Source organism: Lissotriton helveticus, chromosome 3_1 (assembly GCF_964261635.1).
Source record: "Lissotriton helveticus chromosome 3_1, aLisHel1.1, whole genome shotgun sequence".
NCBI classification, from domain to species: Eukaryota; Metazoa; Chordata; class Amphibia; order Caudata; family Salamandridae; genus Lissotriton; species Lissotriton helveticus.
The window spans coordinates 2,060,407,814-2,060,433,416 of record NC_136061.1 but is presented as its reverse complement, the minus strand read 5'-3'; positions in this window follow the sequence as shown (position 1 = coordinate 2,060,433,416).

Genomic DNA, 25,603 nt, shown 5'->3' with positions numbered 1-25,603 from the left:
TGAAATTCCATTCAGAACTCCCACAGACCACCTTCTCTATCAGTAGGAAAGAAGGTAAAATGGCTACCCCCTCACCATGTGCTCTTTCTTATGGTGCCATTTTTAACAAATCACAGGCTTTCTCTTATCTTTCATTTTTCATAAATGGTTAGTATTTCTTTAAATCTTTCCATGTTTCCCTCAAGGAAGCCCAATTTGGTTAGGTTTTTTCATGACTCCACGGATCCATTGCAATGCTCAGCATGCCCTGTAACTTTGTGGTGAGATTAGCATATTGCACAAGGGCCACGCTGGGCTCGAGACATATTCACGGATCTTGCAATTGACCGAAAAAAACCTATTAGGTTATTTCACTGCCCATTAAACATGCTTCCACCTGATTTATAACATATACAAGGGATCAGGAACGCTCTCAACTGACTTATTCAACTAGTATGCATGACACTTTTCAGCCCATGGGACCATTTCCCGGGATATAAAATGGCGGCCGCCACTTTTCTATGAAGCCAATCATGACCCTGCTACGGTGCGTGGAGCCATGAATGCCCAGTGGTTGAATCCGTGGAGGTCCGCGTCATTATATATACAAATTTGACTTTAAGTTAATATCTCTAAACCTACTAAATGGATTTACACCAAATTAGAAAAATCACCCTTTCTGGACCACTGAGGTTCTGAAAATCTGGATTCATATAATTATTCTGGACTCGAGAATTTAAACTTCGTCGAAACATGACGAATTTGGTATCAAAAGACCGAGAATGACGAGTACATCATGTACATATATTTTCAGCGTATTCGAGTGACGATTTCACCCCGAAATCGTCACCTACATTCTGAACCCTTTGCTCCCATTTATATGTTGCCCTTTACATAGGCCTTAATCCAGCTGAATTCGATTCCACAAGGACACATACTCCTTAATCGACTTTTCCATGACCTGTACAAGTTGGAACCGTTGCCCCAGGCCGAACTCGTTGGGTCAGTTCCCCTCCCAGTGGCCGAGCAAGATAGCATCTAGGCTCAACAAACCATAAAACCATTTCAGCGCGCACACCTGCCATATCTCGCTCACATCTATCTCCACTCTTTTGCTTCACTTACTTTATGGTGGGGATGTGCCCGGTTTTATTAGGGGTCCAGTGATATCTGATGAAATGTTGGGCCTTGCCAAATGATTTGTTGTAGGCAGCACGAAGTGAAATATGGACATGTCATCATGACTCTGCTTTCTCTTTGTACTAAAAGTATGTTAACGATTTACTTTACAACCAAGAATGTTTTGCCCGAGGCCCAAAATTGTGTATAAGAAGAGAAGCCTGACTTTGTAAAAGTGTGCAGTCTCCTGAGAATATACCCGTATTGTACTTCTAGGACACTTGTTACCTTGGTTGCAGCCAATAAACTAATCTTTGACTTCACCTAGAAGAGTCTGAGTTTCTGTAGGTCTGGATCAGGAAGAACCCGAGGTCTCTGGGTGTTGATTCCCTGGCACCGCTGGGTTACCGGTTCTGTGCCGGTTCTTAAAAACCCAGTACCTCAGTTGGCGCCCAACGTTGGACGATTCCAGTGGTACCAGTCAGCCAGAAGATCGTGAGGAGCTTCGTGTGGAAATTCCGGAGGACGGCCAACCACCTCATCGACCCCTGCATGTCGACGTGGTCCGAAGGTCTTTGCTGCGAGGTTCCCCGCTTCCCGACGGCTACAAAGACTGCTGCCCTGGCTATCGCCCTGATTTGGACCCTTGAAGTTTGGTAGAGCGAAACACTGAGACGAGTCTTCTGGTGACGTCATCGATATTTCAGTTAAGTATAAGTGGAGCGTCTCCCAGTCCTTAGTTGGACTTAGTTTTGGGTATCTTTGGGATACAAAGTTTTGTGTTGGTACTTGCAAGCACCAAAACCGAAGGACTCGTGTATTCACGAGAAATATCGTAATCGATAATCCTTTGAAGTTTGGAACTAGACTAGAGAGCGAAGATGCCTAGTCTTAGACTTGGGAATTTGTTTTGTCTTGGTGGTAATAATAGGGACTCCCGATTGGAGGACTCATGTCCGGTCCCTCCAGTTGGAACTCCGACTTACGAACTGTATGTAAAACATGGGGTAGGCCCCATCACCTACAACGAAGTATGGATTAAATACACCAGGAAAGATGGTGTACTAAAATGGCCCCAATATGGTAGCTTTGATTCTGAAATCTTAGACAACCTTGAAGTTAAACTCTTTAAAAAGAAAGCCCGGCCGGCGATGTTTGACTCTTTCCGCTTATGGCGTAAAGAAGCCAAACAAAAAGAAATTAAATTAGCTAAGAAAAATAAGAGAGAAGGGGGACTTTCAGTAATGCAAGCTGCTGTGCAGTTTAAAGATAATGAAGAAGAGCAGATGAATGAGCAGTTGCACAGGCAACGTAAAATGGCAATAGATAAGTGTTATCCAGTTTTGCCGTCTCTTCAGCAAGAGGCAGCAAAAGAGCTTGAAAAAGACCCATTAATGTCGCATTTACTAAATTCACCACCCCCCTATGCGCAGAATGCCACAGCACCCCCGCAACCTTTAGTTGCGCAAACTACGCCTCCTGCTCCTCCACAGCACCCACCAGCTGTTCTTCAGCTGGCTCCTACTTCTTCAGTGCAGCCTCCTCCAGGCCCACCGACCACCTCTGTTTCACCTGTGTTTTCTACAATTTTGCCTACTGTACTTTTTACGTCTCCTAATGCTCCCTCTACGATTTTGCCTAGTGCCCCCTCTATTTCCCCTGATACCTCTTCTGCTATCTCTGCCCCTGCCTTATCTCACCCCGTTTTTCCATCTGTTTGTTCTTCCGTTTCACCTTCCATTCGGCAGAAAATGGCCAGCACTGTTACTAACCTTCTTTTACCTCTTTTCGGGTCGCCTACTACGACCCCTAACATGGGAAGAAGACAGTTGCGAAGTCAACTACCTGATTACCAAGAGAGAGATTCACTGAATGGTTTAGCTCGGAAATGGGTCATGGACACTGTAAAATATTATGTACAGTCTGTCATGGAAGTCTTCCATCAATGGGAAGCAGCGACACAGAGATATGTTTTCGAACAGATGTGTGTTTTCCTTTGCGAGGATTTAGAGGACAATGATCAGGAATGAATGCATCCCACGAGAGATGTGTCGTGTACGGTTTAGGTTCGGAGAGGGTATGATTGTAGGTCCAGATGTGGAGAAAGCAGTTGAAATGTTGTTATCATATCAAAGTAAGGGGAGCAGTTCTGGGTCACCATCTGAATCTCATACATCCAGTAGGAAAAAGGCGCGACAATACCCTATGAGAGAAGTTCCCCCACAATGGAGAGAGGGTGACACGACTGCTGTCCCAACTATTCTGCCACATTTTCAGCGTGTATGGGTATCGCTGCCCTCCTCTCATTTTCCACTCTGAGACATGTGGTTTCGGCCACAATTTTGGCAAGGCTGGACTACGGGAACTCCCTGTACTTAGGTTTGCCACAGCGGCTGCTGGACAAACTACAGGGAGTGATGAATGATGCTGCCAGGCTGATTGTTAAAAAACCCAGGACTGCCCATGCCTCTCCCCTGATGCAGGAGCTGCACTGGCTCCCAATTCGCCAGAGAATTGTCTTCAAAGGTCTGTGCATTGCCCACAAGGCTCGGTATGGCAAAGCACCAAAATATTTGAAATCCCGACTATCCCCCTCCATACCGGGCAGGACCTTGCGCTCATCGGACGCCACTCTCTTGTCCCAATCCCGCTTCAAATTGACCACGGTGGGGGGTCGTGCGTTTTCCAACACGCTCCCAGCTCTTTGGAATAAACTGGACCCAGAACTCAGGAAGGAAAGTAAACTACTCTCCTTCAGGAAAAGATTAAAAACTGTACTTTTTAGACAAGCGTGGGCCAGATCTTAGGCATGCAACTGGTCTCAAGTGAATGTAACATCCTATCACGTAAATCTGGACAAACAGCGCTTAGAGACCCCTGTGGTTATAACGCGCCATATAAATTAAATAAATAAATAAATAAATAAATAAATGTCCCATGGAAGCGAGCTGAAGTTTTAGCACTCAAACAAACATTACCAGATCCGCGTAAAAATCCTGCAGGGTACTATAAAGAGTTGTCACAAACTGCTGGGTCATGTATAATGAATTTAGCCGATATCGATATGTTATTTGGGAATGTTGTTCCACAGCCTTTATGGGGTAAAATTCGTCATATAGATCATGACCAGGAATTAGGTGACACATGGGCTAATATTACTGCTGCAGATGCCCGACAAGTTGGTGGTGCCAAGCCTGAGCCTTTGATAGCAGAACTCCCTGGTAAAATAGTAGATTACATGAAAACGATAATGCCTGCAATACGCGTAAATTGGGATAAGTTGTCTGCATGCAAGCAAAAGAAAGAAGAAACTGTTTCAGATTTCTTCACCAGATTTGAAGAAACATTCATTGACCACAGCGGTCAAGATATGACCACAGAAGGTGGTCAGAGATTGTTTGTCGATAAATTTGTGCACAATCTGCTTCCAGAATTGTGTAAAAAATTAAAAGATTCAGAAAGTTCTTGGGCAGTCTCATCTTCAGCCCAGATATTGGCTACTGCACAATATTACGAGAATAGAGACAAAGATGAGAAAGATAAAGTAGAAAAGAAAACTAGAGAACTAAAAACGAAGGTTTTGCTACAGCAAGCCTATCCGCCACGTGGTGGTGGTAATCAAAATAATAATGGTCAGAATCACTACCAAAATACTTTTCTGCAGCCTCAACAGTATCAGAGAAACTCGCAAAGATTCGAGTATACTCAATCCTGTGTATCTGTAGGCCCCAACCAGTGTTTATATTGCAAACAAGAGGGTCATTACAAGTATAATTGTCCTATTCTATTACAACGAGCAAATGGAGTTTCTGGTGTTAGAGGTCGTGGCAGTCAGCAAGCACCTAGAGGTAGAGGGCGTGGAAACGTCCCTCAGGACACACGTCCCCTTCCACCACAAAACTCTATGAACAGGTTTGATCAGCAAAATAACGTATCTGACAGGACAGCTCAATACTATGTTGATGATTATTACACAGAAAATGAGCAGTGGGAGAATGATGATTGCTAGGACAGCCATAGACAAAGAGAGGGAGTTGTTTCAGTTCCAGTAGATCAGAGTGGACCTTACGTTGAGGTGATTACATCAGGTGTGTCAGAACCTTTTCTGTTGGATACTGGTGCTACAAAGAGTTCTATTATGCACTCCAAACTCCCTGGCGCACCTTTGTCTGGCGAAACGAACGTTTCTGTAGGTTTTTCTGGCGCCCCAGTTAGAAATCCGATTTCTGACCCTTTATCTCTTTCTGTTGGTCCTTGTGAATTCGAAGCACCCCTTATTCTGACAACAGGTTGTGGTGAAAATTTGCTAGGATTAGATTTGCTAAAAAGATTGTATGCGACTTTGTACTGTTCTCCTTCAGGAGTACAACTTACTTTAGGTAAGAAAGTGGTTTCTCCCATGTATTTGTCGAGAGATGCACTTCCAGCAGAATTGTCATTTCTCCCGGATATTCTTTGGGCTACTGGTCCTAATGATGTAGGCCTTTTAGAAATTCCACCATATGTTGTAACATTGAAGTCCAATGTCAAAATGCCACGAATTCCCCAATACAAAATATCTAATGAGGGTGAAAAAGCTTTGCTAGCGATTGTTTACGAATTGATTGAAAAAGATGTGATTGAGGAAACACGAGGCAATGTTTGCAATAGTCCTGTTCTGCCTGTTTTAAAACGAACTGACCCCTCTCAGCCACCTGTGTACAGATTCGTGATTGATCTTCGAGAAGTAAATAAGATAGTTGTGCCACAATTCCCAGTTGTCCCCGACATTACCACATTATTGACTATGATTCCAGCTTCTGCTTCATGGTTTTCAGTGATTGACCTAAAGAATGCTTTCTTCAGCATCCCAATTGCTGAGGAGAGCAGGGACATTTTTTCCTTCAGTTTAGGAGGTCGGAGCTTCCGCTTTAAACGCGCTCCTCAAGGCTACTGTGAAAGCCCCTCAATATACAGTCAAGCTCTGAAAACACAGCTTGACACGATTGTTTTGCCTAAAGGTGCAACTCTTGTACAGTATGTGGACGATTTGCTCATTGCTGCAGACACTGAGAACATTTGTAAAAAGGCCACATTGACATTATTGCGTCATCTGTGTGATCTGCATCACAAGGTGTCACTTTCCAAGCTTCAATATGGCCGACAAGAAGTGACCTACTTAGGTCACCTCTTATCGAAGGAGGGAAGGAAACTGACCCCAGAAAGAATTCAGGCAATAGCGAAATTGAATGTGCCAAGAACACAGAGAGAAGTGCGTGCTTTCTTGGGCATTACATCGTACTGTAGACAGTGGATTCCAAATTTCTCGTTATTGGCCAAACCCTTGGTGGCATTAACGTGTAAAAATACACCCAATCCCATTCCTTGGTCTGAAGAGTGTTAGAAAAGTTTTCTCAAATTACGCACAGCATTATGTTCGGCTCCTGTGTTAGGTACCCCCAACTACAGTAAGCCTTTCACATTGTATGTCCATGAGAAGGAGGGCTGTGCTTTGTCTGTGTTGACTCAATTATTCGGAGGTAGACAGCGGCCATGCGCCTATTTTTCGTCCACTTTGGATCCGGTAGCACAAGCATTGCCAAGTTGTTTAAGGGCCACAGCAGCAGCAGCTGTTTCTATTCGGCAGTCTGCTGGTCTAGTAATGAATAATACACTAATCGTGATGGTCCCGCATGCAGTAGACACATTGTTAAATAGGACCAAGACACAGCACTTAACTAGTGCTCGACTGTCCAGTTATGAATTAACGCTGCTAGCAAGCCATGTGCACATAAAAAGGTGCAGTACCCTAAATCTAGCCACATTGTTACCAATTGCAGAGGAATCAGATGCTTTAGAACAGCACGATTGTTTCCTCACAACAGAGGAAGAGACAAAAGGGAGAGTGGATTTATTTGACACTCCTCTTGCTGAATGTGATGGTACGTTATGGGTGGATGGTTCATGCTTTAAGCTCCCAAATGGTAACGTGACTACAGCATATGCTGTCACGACTTTGCACACAGTTGTTGAAACTGCACGAATACCACATGGTTCAGCTCAAGCCGCAGAATTAGTCGCACTCACGAGAGCATGTGTATTGTCCAAAGGAATGAAAGTGAATGTCTACACCGATAGTCAGTATGCGTTTGGAGTGGCTCACAGTTTTGGACGATTGTGGAGAGAACGTGGATTCCTGACTTCGCATGGAGCTAAGATTCAACATGGTCAGTTGGTGAATGAGCTTCTTGAATCACTGACCTTACCTCTGCAAATGGCGATTGTGAAATGTAGTGCTCACAAGAAGGTGACTGATGATGTTGGTCGTGGAAATGCATTTGCTGATGAGACCGCTAAAGAAACGTCAAAGAATGTGATGAGCCGGATGTATGTTGCAGGCCCTGAAAGATGGACTGGTGAGGTTGGAATATGTGAGGACACGATAGAGAGTGTGAAGTCCATCCAAGCTGAGGCCACAGAGAAAGAGTTGAGCACGTGGAGAGAGAGTACAGGGAGAATGGATGCAAATGGTTGTTGGATTGAATTGACAGAGCATCAGAGATGGTTGTTACCCGATGCATATGTGCTTGCAGTGGTTACAATGGCTCATGGAATGGCTCATATCAGCGTGAAAGGGATTTGCGAGTTGTTGGCCCCGGTGTGGAAGAATTCAGGGATTCCCAAGTGTGCAGAGAATGTTGTCAAGAATTGCATGGTATGTCTGAAGCACAATCCTGGTAGGGGAACCCCAACTCCAGCTGGTCATTTTGCACCTCCTACGTATCCGTTCGAGGTTTTGCAGCTAGATTTCATACACATGGAGAGGTGCAACAACTTAAAATACGTGCTCGTGGTTGTTTGTGCCTTCTCAAGATGGGTAGAAGCCTATCCCCTAAAAGACAATACTGCCTTGTTCACAGCGAAAGCCCTTGTGAAAGAGTACTTCCCCAGGTTCGGAATGCCTAGAATGGTCTGGTCTGACAACGGAAGTGAGTTTGTGGGTCGTGTGATAAAAAAAGTGTGTGAAGGGCTAGGCATTAGGCAGAAGTTCCACGCTGCAAATCACCCCCAATCAGCTGGATTAGTAGAATGTTACAATGGCACGCTAAAACTTAAACTGGCCAAAATCCAAGCACAGGTCTTAAATGGCCTGATGCTCTACCCTTAGCACTCCTATCCACCAGAATGACTGTGCATTCGCGAGTGAAACTCAGCCCTTACAAAATTGTCTTTGGCCGGCCAGCCAACATATGGGGAGTGCCTAGGCCCACGAAGTTCAGCGAGCTGCAACACCCTATTTTGCTTGATTACTTGTATGAATTGACGGCTAAATTGCGTGTTTTGCATCAACAGGTCCACAACACCCTGCCTCCGGTCTCTGAGACTCCAGGTCACTCCATTGTCCATGGATCCTGGATTCTCGTGAAAAACTTTCAGAGGACAAAGAACGACCAGCCCAGGTGGACCGGGCCACATCTCGTCCTTCTTTCCACGAGGTCAGCAGTTCGAGTGGAGGGGAAGGCCAACTGGATCCACGGGGTCCATTGCAAAAGAATCCCTTCACCTCCGCCACATGACCAGTGGGTCCAGAAAGGTGTCACTGACTCAGAGCTTACAACTGTGCCACGTGTCATACCTATCAGCAATGACCGTGTAAAAGAAACTAACCCTGAATGTGAAAGCGAGAACATTTTTCAAGGAACTGTGCCACCATCAGAACAATTGAACTTTTTGGAGCCTGAACTGCTGTTTCAGGACCAGACAGTACCAGGGAAAAGACGCTACAATCTGAGACCGAGAAAAACTGACTAATAAAAGTGATTGCTTTTTTTATGATTTGAGACAAATAAATATCTCTTTTCCTCCCAAATCCTATTTTTGAAAGTGCAGATCTCCCATCTAGGTAACTTGCTTATTTTTGTTTTTCGAACCGCCATCCGGGTTCTGCTGCTAGGGCCGCGGTTGATTAAAGTCTTTTGGGTGCAGCTGATGATGTTAGGTCGGTAGTTCTGGTCAGTCCAAGGGAGTTGCCCTAGACTGACGGAAGCATCCTTTAGCAGAGGCAACCTACCACCGCGGGCAGCACTTTAGAGAGGATGGAGTTTCCTGATGTGGAGAGACCTGCCAAACCAATGAACTTTAAGCAGAGACTGTGTAACACAATGACAAAGAAAAGTTTTATAATATTGTGTATTTTTATGATATCCAGCGTAATGATCTTTTTGATAAGCTATGTTTTATTCTCTTTCCATGTAACATTTGCGCCCACTGCATCACCCATACCTCCTCCTACTGTTTCCTCTCATTCTTTCCACCCTCTGCCTGACCACGAATCCAATAGAAGGTTAGAATTCATTAATAACTCCTTCGTTCAGTTATTACACCAACACCAACTTGTAATGAACACAACTAACTGTTGGGTGTGTGGTCTCATGCCTCACACAAGGGATAAAGGTATCCCCTATTTGGTCCTGCCATTTAGTCACAATGGTTCAGTATGGGCATATAGGACAATGTTCATATATGCACGAGAAATCCAACCCCTGCGTTCTGTAAAAGACAACCTCAAGACTAGCGCCCTAGTCAAAGGTATAGTTGACATGATCAAGGAAGTAACTTCTTATGAAGATACTCCAGGTGATGAGATACTTGCATATGTAGGTTGGAACGTGACCGGATATGGCACTACTTTAAGTGAGAAACAGCAAGCCAAAAGATCGTCCCCTATCTGGATCGTACCCCATCAAGGTCACCTGTGTCTGCAAGGTATTGGCAAGAATCCCAGAGCTCAGCTAGGGAAGAGTATCTGTACAGAAACATATGTTTTTGGATCTCAGACTTCCCCTGCGTTTTTAGCCGCTAAGGGTACTTATTTCATCTGCCATGATAGAGCCTATACATGGTTGCCCCCTGACTTCTCGGGCTCATGTTTTGTTTCATTCCTGTTGCCTCCCACCTACACAGCAGTGGCGGATTACCACCGGACAAGGGTAGTTAGAGGTGTCTTGAGTAAAGAAGACACTGCAGGTCAAGAATTTGGGGACTTTGCAAAAGGTTTCCTGCCGTTCTGGGGATCCATGGCTAACAGTAGAAACATAAAGCAATTAACAAGGGTAGTTGAGTCCACTGTGACTGAAACTGCTGGTGCCCTTAGTAACTTAACTGCTGAGCTCCAGTCGGATTGACTTATGACCCTTCAGAACCGGGTCGCTTTGGATGTTATACTTGCAGACCGAGGTGGAGTATGCAAATTGATCCAGTCTAGTTGTTGCATTTTCATCCCAGATAATGCTCCAACAGTGTACCGGGCCATCTCCAAACTACATAAGATTTCCGAGTCTATTCATGTGGATAAAGGAGATTGGTCGTTAATGGGATGGTTCTGGGAACTGATATCTGCCTGGGGATGGAAAATTCTGATGGTCATTGGGATGGTCTTAGCCATTCTTTTCCTGTTCTGTCTATGCATACAGTGTGCTCCTGCAATATGTGGCCTCTGTGTTACATCATGTGTAAGGAAGCCTGTGTCAAGAGATGAACTAAGTACTAGAATGATGTTACAGCAACATCTCAATGACTTTACGAATATCGATCTGGACTCAGACTAACATGAGGATAGATTAAATTGCCTATGTAAGGGCAAAAGGAGGGATTGAGGTTCTGAAAATCTGGATTCATATAATTATTCTGGACTCGAGAATTTAAACTTCGGCGAAACATGACGAATTTGGTATCAAAAGACCGAGAATGACGAGTACATCATGTACATATATTTTCAGCATATTCGAGTGACGATTTCACCCCGAAATCGTCACCTACATTCTGAACCCTTGGCTCCCATTTATATGTTGCCCTTTACATAGGCCTTAATCCAGCTGTATTCGATTCCACAAGGACACATACTGCTTAATCGACTTTTCCATGACCTGTACAAGTTGGAACCATTGCCCCAGGCCGAACTCGTTGGGTCAGTTCCCCTCCCAGTGGCCGAGCAAGATAGCATCTAGGCTCAACAAACCATAAAACCATTTCAGCGCGCACACCTGCCATATCTCGCTCACATCTATCTCCACTCTTTTGCTTCACTTACTTTATGGTGGGGAGGTGCCCGGTTTTATTAGGGGTCCAGTGATATCTGATGAAATGTTGGGCCTTGCCAAATGATTTGTTGTAGGCAGCACGAAGTGAAATATGGACATGTCATCATGACTCTGCTTTCTCTTTGTACTAAAAGTATGTTAACGATTTACTTTACAACCAAGAATGTTTTGCCCGAGGCCCAAAATTGTGTATAAGAAGAGAAGCCTGACTTTGTAAAAGTGTGCAGTCTCCTGAGAATATACCCGTATTGTACTTCTAGGACACTTGTTACCTTGGTTGCAGCCAATAAACTAATCTTTGACTTCACCTAGAAGACTCTGAGTTTCTGTAGGTCTGGATCAGGAAAAACCCGAGGTCTCTGGGTGTTGATTCCCTGGCACCGCTGGGTTACCGGTTCTGTGCCGGTTCTTAAAAACCCAGTACCTCACCACCAAGTAGTTTTCTGCTAAAGTGGGAGTTCAGCTATAGGTTTCGGTTGTACAGTATGCGGCGCTCACACAGTGCTGGCCGGAGTGGTGATGATGGATAGAATTCAAGAAGGTTTAAACGGTGCAGACAGTATAGAGGGAAACCTGAAAGCCTCTCAAAAGTGAGCCGGCATGAAGATGCCTGGACACTTGTACAAACTACACACAGGTACTATGCACACGTATGGTAGAGCCGCATCATGTGATACGATGGTTATAGACAAAGAGAAGCATCAAATAACATTAATGAGTTCAGAATACGTTTTTGAGCACGTAGATCCTTACCGATATAATTTTTCAGCACAAGCACGTTCACTTTTATTATATTTTGAACACACACGCACGCGCCACCATAGCTCTCGTGCTCTGCATGTTTACACATATGATTCATCCACCAACCAGCTGTATCTCTCACATCCACGGTTGATCCAACAGCCCCCAGCGGTATAAGTATTACACCACATAGTCTCTCACAGCTACTTCTTCTTCCGTCGTTTTGTTGCCCTCACCATTCGCTTGTCTTTGCATCAGTTCATGATCCTACACTGCCTGATTATTTATCCTCCACTCATTTTTCGATAGTATTCCTCACCATCACTTAGCACTCTCCTTAAACCGCTGTGCATGAATATCGACCCGACATTCCGTGCACTTTCTCGCACCTATCACCGCTGCAATAATTGTGAGAGGTCTTTATTGGACCTCTTGATCTTGTTTCTGTTCCTTTGTCCTCAGTTTATATAATTCTGGACTGCCGCTACAAGTCCGATTTTTCTTTTATTACCATGTGTCTTACAGCCCTGATGAGTCACAGGTTGTATCCTGTTGATGAAACACGTGTCGGCTGGCGTATGTCAAAACAAGACAAAGAAATAAAGACCAACACTGAACTTATCAACTGACCATTCTGAACTCATTAATGTTATTTGATGCTTCTCTTTGTCTATAACCATCGTATCACATGATACGGCTCTACCATACGTGTGCATAGTACCTGTGTGTAGTTTTCTGCTAAAGTTGGTGTATTTCCGTTCAGACATTCGGGTTATAGCCATGTTCAAAATCCCTATGGGAAATTGAATAGGGAAAACGTGTTTTGGGCCCCGCTTTTTTCTTGGTCCCCGCTTGGCAGGTCACTCCGAAACTTTCAACACACCAGCTGAACTGAGACTCATACTAATTTTGAAAACTTCATGCCGAATTTTCAAGTGGCGCCAAAGTAATTGGCAAAACCAAAACACGCTTTTCCTATGGAAACTAGTTGTACCTATACCTACTGGTGACCACCAGTAGGTGATATATCATCACTGAAAAAAACAAAGGTTAAAATGACACTGCCCACCATGCACAGTTTTTTCATCAATGATGTAATTTGAATTGTTAGAGTGATGTTATTAAAGATTTTATAGGACATGTCATGAGTGATGTAATATGTGGGTTAATTAGCTGTGCATTGCGAGGGCATTAGTCACAGTTATTTTAAGGCATGAGTTATAGTTAATAGAGATAACTATAAGTGGTCAATATCAGTGTTTTTCTAAATTTTAAATGCTACCTTATCTGTGAAATTTTCACCTATTTTTATAACTTCACTTTACCTTTTACATTTTTCTGTGAATTTCTATGTTTTTTTAACATAATGCAATATTGTATTACCACACGTAAAGCCATCCCTCACGCCACACATGCCCTTTCGCCGTGCTCTTTGTAGGGTTGGCTGCAGGACGTGGCCTGTGGCCAGGCCCTGCGCCCAATCACCCGTACACAGCCAACCCCACCTGCGCAATGGGTCCAGGGAGGCAAGGTTCCAGGATATAAGGACTGTGTCCTCATGCCCTGAAATGGTAGCTCCAACATTGCTCTTCATGTTGCAGCTAGCTAATCAAAGCGCAAGCTCCTGCAGGACTTGCAGAAGCCTCTTCCTCCCACAGCCACGCTCTGCACCCAACCCCTTGCTGTGAAAAATTGAACGCCCTGCTACGTGGAGGTTGGGTGCTAGCATGCCCTGTGCCCAACCCCACGCTGCACACAGCAATGGACATCCTACCATCTGTAAAAAACTATATACAACAACAAATAGAATGGAAATTCACTGAAATAAAAGGGTAAAGTGATGTTATAGTTAGGAATTATAAGTATTACTTAAATTATAAACAATGAAGGATATAGGTGCAGTATAGTTATGTGAAAATGTCTGTTAAAACATACCATTTTAAATTAACACAATCATTAAAAATCACCAGTTATATGTATCTCAAGTGTTAGACTTGTCATCCTTAGGGTGTTTTTTTCCCAGACTTTTTGCTAACCCTGGGCGGTGAACTCCGCTCCACTCCTGGAGTTTGCAGAGTTTTCCAGACTCCGCGTTACATGGAGCTCGCGGAGTTCGAAATAACTCCGCTCTGCATAGCGTAGCGTAGTTTTTTTTACCTCGCTCGCGTTGTCAATGCCAAGCTGGCAACCACGAGCGAGAAAATCAACCCGGTGAGATTTTTCCTCATTTGCGATCGCCAACATCAAATTGCCGAGTGGGAGAGTGGAAAATCAACCTCCCGGTGAGATTTCTCAACAAGGTGGGTCAGGATTCTCATTGCGAGTGGTCGCGTACGCTCGCGACCGCTCATGTTGAGAAACAGCCCGTTCGTGTTGAGAAAGCTGCTGCTCGAGTAAAAATCTACTTGAGCTGCAGAAAAGGAAAGCAGGGATCGATCGCTTGCGCTGTGCATGGTGCAGTTCGTGATGATTGCACTGTGCGGACAAGCATCCAGTACTGTGCAATCACCGCAAACAGCATTTTCCTATCGTACTCCGCCGCTTGCGGAGCTCCCCGTAGTGCAGCAGAAATTTTCTTGCACTTTGCGGAGTTCCGCATAGTGCAACTCCGCGAACTCCGCCCAGGGTTACTTTTTACCTTCTACTGCCTGTTTCTGCTGATTCTTGTTGTTGGCCCTAGGACTCTAGCATTGCTAACCAGTGCTAAACTGCATGTGCCTCTACCCTAAACATGGTGACATTGGTGTATACCTGACTGGTATGTATGATTTACTAATAAGTCCCTTGTTAAGAGATATAACATATATCCAGGACCTCTAAGTTAAATGCCACTAAGGGTCCGCAACGCTGACACTGCCACCCACATAAGTAGCCTGTCAATCCTGTCTCAGGTCTGCCAGTGCAGTGCCTGTGTGTGCAGTTTACTGCATTTAGGCACTTAAAACTACTTGCCAAGCCTCTAACTCTCCATTTACCTTACATAAGTCACCCCTTAGGTAGGTCCTAAAGAAGCGTAAAGACAGGGTGCCATGTAAGTAAAAGGTAGGACATGTGTGTTTATTCTTTACATGTCCTGTGGTAGCGACAACCCCCCAAATTCGTTTTTCAACACCTGGGAGGTCTACCCCTCTCATAGGCTATCATTGGGAAGTCATTAATAAACTTTTAAGCTGTATTTCCTAACCAGAGAGGAGTAGCTTTTTCTGTTTCATTACTTTGGAATTAAATTATTAATCCTCCTCACTGGTGAAGTTGGATTTACCATTACTGTTTGAGAAATGCCCCTTTTAGATAGTGGACACTTCTCTAAACTTACTACTATGTGTGCCTGAAAGCCTGTCTCCAATACTCGTCTGGGGTGGGTGACAGCTACACTTTGTGTATTCCCTCTAGAGAGCTACCACATAGGAAGGATAGTTGTGGCTGAGTACCATCTACATATATCCGGGTATTTGTCCAGCGCTGTAAAATTAGCGCAAACTGCACCATGTGCAGCACAAGAGGGCGCGCTCCTTTTTTTGCCTCTCGAGTAGATTTTCTACTCGAGCAGCAGCTTTCTCAACGTGAACATCCACGGCCGCCCACATTGAGAAGTTTAACTGCCCCCGTTGAGAAATCTCACTGGGAGGTGAATTTTCCTCTCTTGCCAACTTAACGTTGGCGAGCCAGGAAAAAATTCTGCCCTGCTATGCGGAGCAAAGCTTTTTCATCATCATCATCATCAAAGCTTTATTTCGATATAAAATATCATAAAAGCATTTTGCAATTTGTTTAAAAAGGTACAGAAAATAGAATTTTTAACACAGCTACCATATTAACAAGAGGTTAAAAAACACAAGGTGAAACGACATGCCCTTCTATTTTCTCCATACCTCCCATACACAGTTATACAATCAATAAATAGCAATTCATCCAATAAGAGAGATGCATAATTATACCGTCGATAAATAACAATTCATCAAAAGAGGAACACACCATACAAATATTTTTAAAAATAGATTACATTTATAGCAGCTTTGAGCAAGAATAAAACAAGATTAAAAAGGGTCTTCATCCAGAAAAATAACTTTTTCACTCTAATCACCCATGCCCAACTGAGAAATTTGGCCACACCGCAAGCCAAGGTAGTATTAGTGTCTGTACGTAATATTCTCAGTGCTTCGCGGTGATTCCTGGTTCCTAATTGGCAACAAACAGGATTCAGCCATTTTTTCCTTGGGTTTATGTAAGCAGTGCAGGCGAACATAAGATGCGGAACGCTTTCAACCACTTCATAACAGTGAGGGCAAAATGGATGTGTCTGGTAGGGAGGCTTCCAACTACTAGTGTATTCTCGAACGGGAAGTGTACCCAATCTAAATTGGATGTAGAGAGTCCTATCCCTAGATTTCTGTATAAAATCTAGATAGGGTTCTAGGCTTGGAACCTGTTTGTGCAAGCGAAGGTCATCAGTCAGCCTACCTAGGCTATGGTTCCTGGTCTCCTGTCTGTCAACCCAAGCCCAGTAGGCACTTTTGATGGCTGGCTTGTTCAACAGGGTCTCTGAGTTCCAGGCTTCTCTGAATACCAGTGCTATGAGAGCCATCTAACCTTGTGGGATCCCTCAAGATGTATCACTTCTCACGTCGGCGTATTTGGATAGCTCAGGTGTGCACCACAGACAAGCCCAGTAGAGAAGATGACATAAAGTGGCCAGATCTTTCAAAGAGCGATGTCCCAAATCGCTCAATAGTGGCTTAGTTGAGGTTCCCTGCGGCAGTGAGACCAACTCTCTAAAAAAAAAATTTCTGCCTTTACCATATCGTTGATTTTATCAAAACTCCAGAGCTCAGCACCATATAGTGCCGAGCCTATGGCCTTTGCAGCATAGATCACAAGGGCAGGAGTAATTGGCCTGGATCGCGAAGAGCAATGCTCTCTGCCTATGGCACCCACAACCGTCTTATGGTTCAAAGCAATTTTATCAATATGGGGTTTCCAGGTCTATTTATCTGTGATTCTAATGCCCAAGTAGTCAAATGTGTTGACGTGCTCTAAGGGCACCTCGTCTAGTGTGAGGATGGTCTTTACCTGTCTGCTAGGATTAAAATGAAGGAGTTTGGTCTTTGTAGTATTAATTACCAAGCCCCTCCAGTTTCAGAATAAATAAAACCTATTTAACAATTTTTGCAGGCCGGCGGGGGTTTTGGAAATTAGTAGGGTGTCATCTGCAAAAAGTAAAGCGGGCACCTTGTCGCCCGCCAGGACTGGAACATCTGCATCTATGTCTAATAAATAGGAGATCACCCCATTCATGAAAAGAGAAAAGAGGGTTGGGGCCATCACACAGCCTGACGGACACCTCTCTCAACAGGAATTTTCTCTGTTTTTTGTCCCTGTGTGTCCCACCTGACTCGTGCATAGTTTCCCTCATGCATACGAACCAAATGATTCAGGATGGGCGAAGGAATCCCCATCTCCTGTAGGACCAGCCAAAGGCGGTCTCGGGGGACCAGGTCAAAGGCAGTCTTTAGATCGATGAAGGCGAGGTAAAGACTGCCCTTTCCAATCACCACCACCTTCCAGTACAGGAGGGCCAGCCTAAAAGCCTGGTCTATCGTGCTTGTGCAAGCCCTAAACCAGCCTGGTAATCTGACAGAATGTTATTCTCCCCTACCCAGATGAGGATCCTCTCCAGTAGGACCCGGCCAACCACCTTCTGTCCAGCATCTATAAGGCTGATGGGACGGTAGTTGGCAGGGACACCCCTGGGGCCCTTCTTATAGATGGGGATTACCTCCGCCCCCTTCCAAGAAACTGGGATGGGGACCCCTTTCAAGAGGGCGTTGATCAAGAGGGCAAAATATATGGCCCATTTTTGGGAATTGGCACGATATAGGTCACCTGGAAGGCCATCTTGGCCCGGGGCCTTCGCCGGAATGATCTTATCTATGGCTATCTCAACCTCACTCGCCACTATTGGTTGAAATTATTCAGGAGGAACAAGGGGCAGTGGGCAACAGAGGGGCTCTTGATACTCCAGGTCAGTGACTCCCTCAGACAGTTTTTTAAAATGATCGTACCACTCCTGATTGGTGATATAGTTCGGGATCTGGTCAGGGTCCCGACCATTAGATCTCCTGACCAGACGCCAAAACAAATCACCATTTTTAGACAGACTAGCGGCCTTCGGATCTGTCCAATGGGATTCCACCCAGGCCCTCTTGGCCTCGACCATAGTTTGTCTATATTCCTTTCTAGTCCGTTGGACCTCACTAATGTTATGATTCTTGATTGCAGATATCAGAGAGGTCTTTTTCCATCTGCACTCCGTTATACCATGCTTCGGATGACTTACGGACCATGGGTTTCTTGTTGGAGGGAAAGGATTCCATAAAGAGGGAGCCTATATGGTCAATAGTGCCGACATAAACATCCCCAACAGTTAAGGCCCATCCTTTTCCTTACATGCTTCAAACAATTTGGGGATCTGGGCACTCACGATTTCCCCAAGGGTCAGCATTTTCTGCTCGTTGATAACAACTTTTGGCTATTTGAGGAACCGTTTACAATTTGATGGTAGAACTTCTTTAGTTGACATCATATGGTCAGTATTGGGACGGAATACTTCACTAGGCCATACGTCCGTCAATGTAAGGGAAAGTGGATTGTGGTCACTATCAGTTGATGGAACGATAATCATATCAACCACCAGTCTCCAGAGTCTCTTGTCGACTAATATATAGTCAATTCTGGAGGGGCATGAAACCCTATTAAATGTTTTCTCTCCTAAGGCATCTGAGATGGTTCGCCCGTTGACTGCCCTCAGTCCAAATTCTAATGCTAAGGCATTTAATTGAATAACCAGCGGTGACCATCTCTTGACGGGCGGTAATGTTAGTAATGGTATGCCCCATCTTGCATCCTCATCTTCCATTCCTATAAGATTGTTAGAGGCCAGTGGTTCGAATGTACAGTTCCAGTCACCGGCCACTATAATACGGGCACTAGTGGGACAAGAGAGGAGTTCATTTGATAATATAGAAATGATTGATGATTTAGCTCCTCCTCTTGTACCTCTAGCGTAAACATTAAATAATTCAATAGTGGTACCTCCAATATGCCCCCTCAAAGATAGTCTCATCAAATCAGGAATGGAACAACGGTGGTGGGTAATGTTGCAATTAAGAGCAATATTAACCCAGACCATATGCCCCCAGACGGACGACCACGCCCTACACTAATTGCGGGTATAAAGAAGCACGAGTAGCCAGATTTATGCAATGGCACTAGACTCCATGTCTCTTGGACAATACATAGGTCATAGCCATCTATGAAACTATTCCAGTCTGGTAGTGATAGTTTGCTACCAGCTATGTTCCAAGAGATTATTTTAAGATTTACTGGAGTTGCCCTTTGAGGATTTACACAGCTACTAGAGACCAAAGCATAAGGGGAAAATGCCCCGCCTCTAACAGATTCCCCCACAGCAAAGTTTTCTGGACTCCACAAGCTGTGCGGAGTGCAGAGTGTGGAAAAAACTCTGCGAACGGAGCAAAGTTCACCACCCAGGCATAGGTAAAAGTAATATGTCTCTGACCCATCACATCAATCACTACTGGACATGTAGTTACTGTGTGTATGTGTTTACACATTGCCTCTTTAGATCAGCCTGACTCCTCTGTGCCAAGCTTCCATAGGGTGAGCACAGATTATCTTATAGTGTGTATCTGGCTTACCATGACTAGGGTGGTGGTTCCTTCCTGGCCTGGGTGCATACCTCAGCCAACCAGGAATTCCATTGTTAACAGTGAGTAACTATAAATTGTGCCCTAAAGTAAATATAACTTGTGAACTCGCCATGCACTGCTAATTTCCTCCTGTCAAGTTTTTAAACTGAAATGCTTTTTTTGGGAGCATATAAGGGGTAAGAATTGAGAAGGGTTGAAAGGAGTGTTTTTGAGGAGCATCATATCGATTGGCTTAGGTGAAGAGACGGATTAATAATACGCTAAAGTGGATGACGTCATATATGGAATAAACTGCATACATCAAACATTTGAAAACGTATTTAAAATATTATCTCTCTACCCCTCTCTGGATCTCTCTCACACACGCACACAGTCACTCTATACCGTCTTTCCTTATACACAATTGAACATTCTTTAACAGCAACATTAACGTCTTGTTCGAGCATTATACATTTATGAGTCTGAACTATTGTTCTATTGTACAGGTTCGCAAATGTTCACATATAAAAGCAGGCAGCTGCCCTCCTACGCACCAGAATGAAGTGGTCCTGGTGGAGATTGAATCACATCCCATCCGAAAGAAAATGTAATCAAAGTTTAATGTCGACACAGAATTGCAAGTATGGTAGCGAAAGCTTTCATTCTCTATATTTACTGACAAATAGTAATTTATCTTAGTATCTCAGCGCGTGTCTGTCTGTCTGTCTTTGTGTATCCAGCTCTGCAACTTGAGATCTCGTAATAATTGGGTTTGTGACATGCCAGCGGTTTTCCTTCTGAGCTCTGCAGTCACCTCTCCATGGTTAATCAAACAGGTCAGGAATCGGGTTTTGTTTTGAAGTTAAATAATCCTTTAGTTGATGTCTTCTGATTTGGATTAATCTGTGAAATCAGAAAAGTGTGCTTGTTCCAGATTGCTTTGACGAGGAGATGTCTGTAACCAAATGGGGTCAGTTTTCATCATATATCTCACAGAGCAAGTTTAAACAGGTGCTTTTTTGTGTGTGAAGCTAACAATGCATCCATCTCCGCTTGTATTTCTATTCTCGATTCACCAACGTTTCCTAACATACGGCGTCTATTTACTACCACTCAGAATTTTGGGACTGCTTCTCATTTCCTACATGCACGTGTACCGCTGGCTCCTTCACGTTTTCTGTCTTTGTAGTGTGAATGAACACTTTCACAACAATTGAAATTAATTTGTTTATTCTCAGTGACCTGGTGCCCGTGCGTTTGTGCCCATTCTCCCCGTTGTACATTCCATTTGCTGTATTTGCCTTTATAAAACCTAGATCATACCGTAATGAACAAAACAAGTTGGCACAGAATGATTAGTTTTGGGTAAATTGGCCAACCTAACCCCACGCTACACATCCTCCTCCTTCGGGAGATTAAACTAATTGAATACATAATATTAAACATGCAAAAGAATATAAATAAAAGACAGTGGAATTGTATCCTGAAACATATCCTAAATAAATAAATAGGACAGAATACCATAACAGACCTAAGGTATGTACAAAGAACCAATAATGGATGGTACATAACCTGTCATGGTATGTGGAATAACAGATGTAAGCGAAGTACAAAGAAAAGTGTACACATCTATTCACAAATAAAACCATCAACCCGCTTAGGTGCCTTTAAAGTCCTCCTCTGTGAACCCCACTCCCTTATTCACAATCAACAAACATTTACTGCAACCTCACTGACCGAATTGTATACACAGGTTTTGCAGTCGTCTTGCTCAACAAAAGCAACATTCCATACCACCTTCCCTTAATTGGATACAGCAGGTTCATTTCCGTCAGTGATGAAGATTTCTTCAGAATTACATATTCTCGTGGATTCTTCTGCAAATCTGTAATTGAAACTGTTTCTTTTCTACCCTCTAAAACCCATGAACAAGCAAGATCTTCTAGCTCAATCGCCGAGTATCTCTCTTCTGCAAGTGGTAAAGAGAGCGATGCAAATTCAATGACAGATTCTTTACCACATTTATCACACTGGGCTCTCTGCTCTTTCTTGCTATCACATTCTGTTTTGAAACAAGGATCAATATACCTTGTAACACAGGGGCTGTACATGTGGCATCTTTTTTTTATCTTGGCAAGATCTTTCTGAATTTCACTTTTCTCTTCAGTAATTGCATAATGTGATTGGTTGTATTTAACACACCTAGGCACATACTTTGGCTTAACTCTAACTTAGCAGTTATCTTTAAAAGCATATTAATTCTAAAACCTACATATAATCCAATAAATGATGCTGTACTCTTATTGGTGTAACTGCTACAAATGATGGACGTAATGTTGAATGATTCAAACATTCTCCCCCAGTCAAGGGATCCGGGTTAAATCCATTGTTCTTTTGCCCACTACACCACCCCAGTTTGGACCCAGCCATATGCAAATCATTCTTGACCCTGTGCCCCAGGGGAACAATTACAGACCGAACTGCCAGACCGGGTTCTCCCTGGACCGGAAACAAGCATCCTGGGACCGGTTTCAGGGTATGTCACCCTTCTTCAGCCAGGCTAGCTTTAATCCAGTAGCACAGTGAGCAAGGGACCCACCTCCGGGCACACCCATCCCACTTAGGGCGAAAAGTGTAACTGCAACAAATGATGGACGGAATGCTGAATGATTTGAACATTCTCCCCCAGTCAAGGGATCTGGGTTAAATCTATTGTTCTTTTGGCCACTACCCCAACCCAGTTTGGACTCAGCCATATGCAAATCATTCTTGACACTGTGCGTCATGGGAACAGTTCAGCCTGAACTCTCAAACCAGGTCCTCCCTGAACCGGAAGCAAGCATCCTGGGACCAGTTTAGGGGTATGTCACCCTTTATCAGCTAGGCTAGCTTGAATCCATTGGCACAATGAGCAAAGGACCCATGCCTGGGCATACCCATCCCACTTAGGGCGGAAAGTGTAACTGCAACAAATGATGGACGGAATGGACGTGTGTCCCGTGCTCACTACTCTGGATTCAAGCTAGCCTGTCTGATGAAGGGTGATGCCCTGAAACCGGTCCCAGGATTCTTGTTTCCAGTCCAGGGAGGGTCTGGCTTGGCAGTTCGGGCTGGACTGTTCCCACAAGGAACATGGTCAAGACAGATTTGCATATGGCTGGGTCCAAACTGGGGTGGTGTGGTGAGCAAAAGAAAGATAAATGTAACCCAGATCCCTGTTACTGGGGGTGAATTTATGCATTGTCCAGCATTCCGTCCATCAATTGCTTCTTTTGCATATGTCGCCCAAAGTGGGAAGGCAATGCCCAGACGTGGGTCCCATGCTCACTACACCACTGGATTCAAGCTAGCCTGGCTGATGAAGGGTAATGCCCTGAAACCGGTCCCAGGATGCTTGTTTCCGGTCCAGGGAGGACCTGGCTTGGCAGTTCGGGCCGGACTGTTCCCCCAAGGAGCAGGGTCTAGACTGATTTGCATATGGCTGGGTCTAAACTGAGGTGGTGTGGTGAGCAAAAGAAAGATGGATTTAACCCAGATCCTTGTGACTGGGGGTGAATGTCTGCATTGCCCAGCATTCCGTCCATCAATTGTTTCTTTTGTGTACTCTTATTAGCAGCACAATAAATTGATACATGTATTATTAACCACAAATGACAATTGCCCACAATTTGTAGAGAAAGCATTGATCACACATTTGATACATTCTCACTAATCCCTGGTAAATGCACTGCATTAAAATACATTTTAGCCCACTACCTTACAATTTAAACCTCTCGAAGATTGAAATCATCAATCCCAGAAGTCTCTAAAAAGGAAAAACATTAATATTCACACACACACACACACACACACACACACATGTATGTCCCCAACATACAATAAATGCACCTTTTATACCTTTAGTGCAACATAGCTCATTGGAACTATTGCATCACACATAGGGGCATAGATAAATATATATATGAACTATCCAAATGTGAAAGGATGGAGCCAAAATTATGCTCCTCCGAATGTCGATCAAGTCATCACAGATTGCAATCAGATTAGACCAATCAAAACCTAGTGGTCTTGAGCATCTTTTGTCTAGATTCCTCTAGATGCTTCCTATCATCAACATATCTTCTGTGACCTTTTTCTTTGTCCACATCTGCTCTCTTTCTTTTCACTTCCTCTACTCCCTGTCTAGCTTGTGCATGCTAATATCCTTTAAAGATCAGATATAGAAATATCACACAAAGTTCAATTATCAAAACAGGTTTCAAAATGGTGCTCATAATTCAACTTCCCAAGCATTTAAACAGTCGACTTATCAAGGCAAACCCATTTCCCCATTAGTTTCCCAAGCACTTGTCACTTTCAACTCTTTCAAATCCTCTGTCAACCTGGATATATTCTTAATATATTTCTCCAGGTCCTTACTTCCACTGGAATATTAGAACAGCATGGCTGAACTTTCAACATCTGACAGACTCCACCCTCTTTTGCGAGCAAGAGGTCTAAATCAAGGCGGTTCTGTAAAACCATAGACCTTATCTTAATCATCTTAGTATTTACACATAATAAGGAAATTGTAGTACTAGTAGCCAATTTTTTCTACTATTGTGGACAGCTTTCTAAGTTTCATGTCATTCATAATCACACCTAAAGATGGGATCATAGAGCCAAAAATATCTCCTACTACTTCTGCTGCACTAGCACCTTGTTTATTTCTGGATTTCTCTTTTAATGTATATAGGTAGGGAGTCTTGTTTGGGTACATTTGGAGGGTCAATATTTAGATGTGATTATCAGGTGTAAAAGTGTGTACTAATATTTTTTATATGATAGAAAGTTTGTGATATGTATCTTTTAAATTTGCAGTCCTGATAAAGTCCCAAAGGGATGAAACGCATTGGCTGAGCTGAATGGACTGCTTATGTCAAATTGCACTTTTTGAATAAAATTGAGTTCAAAGAGATTCACAAGACTCCTGAATAGCTTTTTTGCACGTAATCATGATTATTGGATGAATTGTTGGAGGAGAGTATAATCTTTGAGATTAGTGAAAGGACACTCATTTATTGAAATTAAACGCTCCTTTTTAGCTGTTCTGATCGTCGGTATGTGTTCCTCACTCACAGCTCCTTCTCACCTCATCCAAACCTGCAAGGAGATGCTTAACTATTTCTCTCCTGCATGGTGGTGAGCACACCAAGATTACTTCCACCAAGTCTCCCGTCTGGGTCTTGCCGTGCCCACCCAAACCTGGGCAAGCACTCTGGTCTTTCTTTATTAAGTCCTTCCTCACAGACTCACAGAGTGTGCATATGCCCTCCTTCACTGCTTCTGACATACCTAAAGAGAACCAGCAACAAAATAACTGCCTCCAATACAGAGCAGCCAAAACATCCCTTTAAACGTATTATAATTACTGACAAACACCACAAAACTACAGGGCACCTTTAAAGTACCACAGTCACCTGCAAATTAGGGGTGGGAGTGGCTCCCGCACTGGTAAAATCTGCTCTGCCGGTGGCCGCGGAGTTCTGCCAAACTGTCCACTCCAAGCAGAGCGTGGAGTGGCAAGAACTCCACAAACTTTGCCACCATAGTGAAGCCTTCTCCCCATATGTACAATTTTCAAATTAAATGCCACAAAATATATACAGGAATCTTTATGAGTCCTCCTTAGCCATATTCTGTGTTCTTCTTAAAGACAACTTTAAGCTCTTTTGTTTTCCTTCAGCCTCGATACTCTTCTTTCTTCCCTACAAAATCTATTAAATGCCTGTAATAATAAACAGTTCTAATTCACTCAATATCAGTCCCAATATGAAATACTTCAGTTCATCAACTAGCACAGGAAATGTGTTTGCATCCAAAAAGGGAAATTTAGCCACATCTAAGATAAGATGTCTCAAGGCATTCAGTCCTGTTAACAGAGAAAGTTCAAAGGTAAGCTCAAGCTGAAGATTAAGTTCCCAAAGTTTCAATTGG